At 38.5% G+C, this 7,374-nt stretch overlaps 1 pseudogene; it reads right to left on the bottom strand.

The window, feature by feature from the left end:
• Positions 1 to 2,664: 2,664 nt before the first annotated feature.
• Positions 2,665 to 7,374, bottom strand: LOC107664121 (protein-glutamine gamma-glutamyltransferase K-like; annotated as a pseudogene).

Genomic DNA, 7,374 nt, shown 5'->3' with positions numbered 1-7,374 from the left:
GGTAGCGTACATGACATTGAATGTTTTTTTGTTTTGTTTTTTAAAAAGGACACCTTTTAGGCCCAACAGAGTAGGGGTGGGTGATATGGCAAAAATTTGTACCACAGTTTTTTTCAAGAAGGATCCTGATCCACATTCTCATTATGACTCTTTTGCTTTTTTGTTTTTTAGGACTATTTTGCAAATTATGCTGGGTACACATTAAAAGATTTTTAAAATCTTATAAGATCTTCAAAATGTGAGAGACCACAAACATGAGGACAAAAAAATCCAACCGTTTTGTTTCTATAGTGTGTGGTGTGCCGCGATGTTCCCCCCACACATCAGGATTTCGGATTGCAAATATTCAACATGTTTGCGCCTCCGACATTCTTCTGAGCAGATTCAGTCACTCTTAACACACCTCACACCACAGGAAAATCTGATAAGATAATCTTTAGAACCACCAAGATAATCGGGACATTACCTAGGATTGTCGGAAGGGGAGAAATCAGCCCAAAATCAGCCCGATTATCTCGTGGTGTGTACCCAGCATTACCGAGCAGTAAAAACCAGTAAGCCCAACAACTAATATACAAATAATATTGAGTAAAAATATATGCAACTAATATTGAGGAATAGTAAATAGGTCAAATCGAAACAAAATACATATTGAAACAGAACTAATATATACAAAAGAACAAAAATACAAATTATGTAAATCAAGTGTAAAATACAACACTGTATGAATAAAAATATAAATACATTTTTATTAAAGCTACAAAAATGATTTGGTCAAGGGTGATTTTTTTTTTTTTTACTTTTCTTTTGTTGTTTGATTAACATTAATGACACAGACAGCAGCAGGTATATTAGGCTGCTATTACTTTAAGACCTAACTGAAGGATCTAATATACTGACAGGCATCCTGTTTTTCATCTTATTAAGACATAACCAAACATTGTTATGTGAATACGTTTTTTATGTAGTTTATATGGCTACAGATTATTCGTAAAGTATTTTTAACCTCAATATTGCAATCAGGACTATACATTGCAGTTTATATCATTCACATTAAATGGGACATTGGATGAAATTTTCACTTTTTTGCATTTAGTTAGATTTCTGGCATGTCTGCCTGCTCAGAAAAGCTGAAAAGAAAACACAGCCAGTTTGTTATGTACTGTGTGAATATATAACTGTGTCATCCAGTGAGTTGTTTCAATTTGCAGCAGGTTCCTATGTAGATAGCTAGCTATTTGAATAAGACCACCTCCGAGTAATATACAGATATATTCACATGTCTGTATCAACACGCCCCATGGAAGAGAGGGGTGGGGCGAGCAGTAGCTCATTATCATTTAAAGCAGTGATCCTCAAATCTGGCTCGCGAGATCCACTTTCCTGCAGAGTTTAGCTCTACCCTAATCAAACACACCTGAGTTTGCTAATCAATGTCTTCAGGATCATTATAAAAACACAGGTTTGTTTGATTATAGGGTTGGAGCTAAACTCTGCAGGAAAGTGGATCTCGCGAGCCAGATTTGAGGATCACTGATTTAAAGAGGCACCGAAACGAGTCGCTCTTAACAGAGCTGTTTTTGACAAGGTAAAGAGGGTGTTGTTTTACATGACCATTGAGGAATTTTAACCAAAGTATGTTACAGACATTTCATGAAGACCCTAAAGAATCACAGTAACTTGTGGAAAATGGGCATCCGATGTCCCCTTTAATATGTGTTTTGTGTGGTGCAACTATATCTCATACTCTTTATATCCAAAACATGTTGGGAACTGTTTCTGAATTATTTTATTAAAAGTAAATATACTTGACAATACTCCCTTTATAATCACTGAACCTGTCACTCGTGGACTCTCACAAATACACCCCTTATAACCAATCAAGCTGTAATTACACAGCATTTTAAGATTCACAGCATCTGAAGCTGCAATCTTAATTATTTTTTATTTATTGTGAAAACCCAATGCTGAATAGTGCGATTGGGAAGTGAGTCTATAAAGATATTGACAGCCAACCTACACTAGAAGCGTCCAGCACATCACAAAACCATTGCCATTTAGACAATGTTATCTGTACACTACAATGTTTATTTGTTTTTTAATCTTCAAGTAAAGTGTATGTAGCCTAACTATTGGATGTGAAATACAGGTTATTTATCTAATACACAATTATTCTTACACATTTTGTTTTCATTTTTTCCCCGTCAGGTAGACAGGTTGCTATATAATGTTGTTTTAGTGTTTAATATCTATGCAAGAACACCATATTATAGTCAAGCATTATAGAAGTACTGATTTTTCAATCATTATTAAAACACTTGCCATTATTGAAGGGAAGACAATAATGCTTATAGTAACACATCATAATAACTGACATTAACTACAATGATTATAAATTAAGAAGTTGACACAAATATTTATTAAACACAAAGCTTCAAATAATACATCTTAATAATCTGGCATGTGATAAAGTGTGACATCTAAGACAAGATTCATTCAATATTTTATATATTTGGTTATTTTTATTGTAATCCACAAATAAACTGTAGGTCCTTCAAAATACTTACACTGTATGAGATGTGATTTCTAACATAAACAGCTTCTAACCATAAGCATAATGGTTCCATAGTTACTCTGGCAAATATCAAGTTTCAAGTATCAAGTCTAAATCTTTTCATGAATATCAATGTTGGTGAATCCATGCACCTGAGTGAGCTGAGGACAGTCGAGAGATGCCAGAAGTTTATGTGGCCCATGATATTTAGGAACAAAGGTCTCCATCAGGTTCACTGCAGCCAGACTTGGAATATCACTGAAGTGACAGAGAGACAAAATTAGTATGTGCATATTCCATTTGTATTAATTTTACTCATCACTCAACTGTAATTTATTTCAGGTGGTGTAAATGAATGTAACACTCTTGTGTCTTACCCATAGTTAATTGTTCTGACATACTGCAATCCCAGTCCTTCAAACCGGAAAACGACTTTCTTCAGTACACAGGGAAGTGGGTTCTGGAATTTGATTTTGAATGTCATCTCTTTGCCCACTACACCGCCACAAAGGGGCTGAAAAAGAAAGACAATCAGGCACTAGTCTGCAAATTTTGATGCTTCATATAAGAAATGAGTTGTGTGAAATCTAACTTGAATGCAAACACTGGCAGATGCGCATATGAAGAGTTCATAATAAAGAAAACTCACAATGATAATAAGATCCGGTGTGCGCAATCTGAAGTTGAACTGGGTGGTCAGTATCTGCGTAGTCTCCGAAACCCGTCCAGAGAGGGCGAGCATCAGCACTGCTTGATCCACCAGGTGTTCCTTGTAGTCTTCATACCGCAAGATTCACTCCAGAATCTGGACTACAGAGGAAAACAATGCTTTTATAGCAAATCTACCTTTAAAATGAATAATCATCCTCGTTGATTATTTGATACTTTGTCGTTATTTTGTCTTCACAGTTGATATGTTGTATGTCAACTCTGTAATGAGAATGTAATGCTAAAGTAAGAATTTGGTAGGACTGATTTGACTATGGTTTGTACCAAAGGCATAAAAAACTAGAAAATGCAATTTTGTCAAGATAAACATTGATGTTGGCTTTAAAGTATTTCCTGAAAGTCTACATTTGTATTTTAAGCCATAACAGCATGAAATACTGTGCCAGGTCTGGTGGATTGCTTGGAACGACTTAACCAAATTAATTCTTCAAGTACAATAATGTATTAAATATACACTCAGTGTACTGAATATATCTATTTTAAATGTAACTATGGAGTCTTCTTAAAATTATGATTTCAAGCTTCCACCATGTCTCACCCTCATATGACTTGAGCTCAATGAGTGTCTGGTTCTCTTTCACCAAGGCTTTTTGGGCTCCGGTGTAGTACATGGCTGCCACCTGGCTGTACAGAGTGAGGCTACGAGGAGACCTGCACTTGTTCTTCAGGATGATGGAAAGCACGGCATCCTGACCGACACATGGTCCATCACCCTTCATATTGACTTCAATGATCACATCCTCAGTGTTGGACAGCGGGTATACGGACCGTTTGGAGCCATTGCGACAGGCTGTTTCTACAGCAATTTGCGCCCCGTCTGAACCTGATGAATGGGATAAAATAATAAATAATTAAACTCATGAATATTAAATGTGTTGTTTTTGGGTACCATGCATAAAACATCCCTACTTCCAAAAATGACAAATCACATCTGCCACTGTGACAGAACTAGCCTGTCAGAAAACCAACTAACCAGACCACGATAATAATATAATAATATCAAATGCTTGATTTTATATAATAACATATTGAATTTTGTATTTTATCAGAATGCATTGCTACTTTTGAATGGCCGTCAATAGAGAAAGATGCTTTCCCCCCATAGAATGGTGAGGTTATATCTACCAGCAGGCGCTAATTCTGCATGCTAATCAGTCAAACCTAATACAGAAACCAAGACGTTTGGCTTTAGTGACTGGAGTGTATATCATTATGGACCTATGGGAAGTCGTGGCCTAATGGTTAGAGAGTCGGACTCGTAACCCAAAGGTTGCGGGTTCGAGTCTCGTACTGGCAGGGATTGTAGGTAGGGGGAGTGAATGTACAGCGCTCTCTCCCACCTTCAATACCACGACTGAGGTGCCCTTGAGCAAGGCACCGAACCCCCAACTACTCCCCGGGCGCCGCAGCAAAAAAATGGCTGCCCACTGCTCCGGGTGTGTGTTCATGGTGTGTGTGTGTTCACTGCTGTGTGTGTGCACTTTGGATGGGATAAATGCAGAGCACTAATTCCGAGTATGGGTCACCATACTTGGCCACATGTCACGTCACTTTCTTTACATACTGGTATATTCTATATGTACAGCTCACACTGCAGTGATGTGTTTCTGTGACGTACATGTGTAGGTTTTCACCTTCTGGGTGTTTGTAGAGGTGTGTTATGTCTGCGCGTTGATCTGAGCCAACATCCTTGGTGCTGATGCAGTGACCTACTGCGTTCTTCTCAACCTGAATTACGGCGAAGTTTTCATTCGCTGTACACTGCCAATAGACTTTATCGCTGTTCACCTACAACATAAAGTTCCAAACCTTAAGTACACAACCGCAAGTTGTGCGTCTGTCCATTTACGTTCTAATTCTGTTCCTATATTTGAAGCAGGATCCAGAGTTATAATGAATTTAAGGGTGTAGAATTAAATATTTCATTTTCAGTATGAATTAACTATAATTATGTTGTAATTCAGACAGCATATGATGTATTTCCTGAAACATGTAACATCAAACATGTGTGACGGAATGGTAGATGTAAGGCATTAACATACTCCGGCAAAGAGCAAGGGCGCGTCATGCTGAACCTGCCCACTGCGGATCGCAGCAACAGAAATAGGGCAGCAGCGAAGATTGTCCTGGTTGGTCAGTTGAGGAGTGGAATCAACCACCTGCCAACCTCCGAAACCAGACGGCAGGTCTTGCCGAGTCATCCAGGCCTCATTCCACACGTGGTAGTTCCTGCATTAAGAGGAGAATCAACCAAGAAAGTTGAAGAGATAAAGAAATATGTACAACAATCATTGCATAATGCAATCATGATGCCATGTGATCTTACCAGACTGGATAACGGTTTAGATGCTCAATCGGCTCAAATTTCTCATCTAAATAAACATCAGTTGTCAATTAAATATCAGTGTCATGAGCAGAATTGAAGTTTGAGACTGGACGAGTGGGAATGCCCAAACATCTCAAAACTGAGGACAGAGAGAATATGAGAAGAAATAATGAATTCAATACACGTATCTAAACACAACAAAAATTCTTCTTGGACAGTTCACTTTTTTCTCAGTCCAATATGTTTTAATATCCTACTTGTGTTGGTGACTCCAGCATAGACCCAGCACTGTCCATATTGGACGGGTTTTCCTCCACTTTTGTGGTGCTGTTTCAGGATGGCACTGCTGCCGCACCAAGCAGTAGGAGAAGTTCCATCATTGGAGGTACTTGACCAGCTACCCACCATCACACCACTGTTGTCACTGGCATTAATCTGTAACAAAGGTGACGTGTCAAAATGTTATTTTGCTGTCTGCTATTATCCTTGTTCTAATCAGGTTGTCTAATCCCAAACATCTAAAGCTTGTGCATTAAAAAAGGCCAGAAAACTCACAAATGCAGATATCACTCTGACCACATTAACAGGATCTCCCCATCCAGTGCAAGGCCCACCACTCTTCTCCAACACAAAGAAACATGCAGCCAAGACTCCTTCATCAAACTAGGAATAAGATATCACCGAACAAGCAATTAACAAATGCATGCACTTTTATATGAATCTGAATGAAAGTTTGGCTCTTAGTTACTTGACCAAAGTTCCATGTTCTGCAGCCAATCTGCTGCTTAGTTCCATAGTAGATTCTGCCCATGTCATTCAGCACATACTCAGCTCTCTCTGCCTCATCACTCAAGTACACGCCGTCATCTGATAAAGAGAACATTTTGAAATATTTAACAGTGTTTTCTAGTTTTTCCTCATTATTGTTCAGTTTCAGGCTTCAGATGTGGTTTATGAAATGAAAAGAGGATCCAATATCATGTGCACATACATGTACACCAGGGGTTGAACAGCATGTAAATATCATTTTCAGTTGAAGTGGCCTTTCCTCCTGGGTAGCTGGTTACGATAGTAAGTTTGTACCGTCCAATAGAAGCAGTTGACTGAGAGTAAACACACAGTTTGATTCGGTTTTGCATCTGTTCAATGATCCTGGCTTCCCAGCAGTCTTTCTTGAATTCCTTCACTAATGGAACAACCACGAGTGTCTCGCTCCATGCTGATGGGATATTACCTATGAAACCCACACAAGAAGAGGAAATAATGGTAAGGATATGCCTTTAGAATGCCTTTTTTTTTTACAGTGGGGTGGAAAAGTCTGATTTGTATTTTGGATAAACATAGAATAGCTACACATGGTCAGATGTTCTTGCTGCCACTGGAGCACAAGATGGTCTTTGAGTGCAAATCATTCAAAATGTTCACCGTTTCACTCTAATTGTTATGCTGTTATTCTAGTTTTATAATGAAAAAGAAAATTGCACTGGTTGCCTCAGACATTTTGCACTTGTTTTGTCTTTCTAAATGTAATATATTATTAGCCAGTTTCTTTAGGTTGTCAGAACATATCTGGCTGGGTGGCAAGATGGCATCTAATGAAAAAAGGCCTTAACTGACTTAGTCTCAGCTCCAGGTGAAGTTGGTCACAGTTTGGATCAAAGGGTCGGGACAGCTCAATCTACATCTCAAAACACTGTCCTCTGCGGATGATGAGGTGATCGCTAAGATAACGATCTGTGTGATGCTCTTGTCGATTCTGTCCCAT

This window comes from Sinocyclocheilus anshuiensis, unplaced genomic scaffold (genome assembly GCF_001515605.1).
Source record: "Sinocyclocheilus anshuiensis isolate Anshui unplaced genomic scaffold, SAMN03320099.WGS_v1.1 scaffold67, whole genome shotgun sequence".
NCBI classification, from domain to species: Eukaryota; Metazoa; Chordata; class Actinopteri; order Cypriniformes; family Cyprinidae; genus Sinocyclocheilus; species Sinocyclocheilus anshuiensis.
This window is presented reverse-complemented; position numbering and strand designations above follow the sequence as displayed.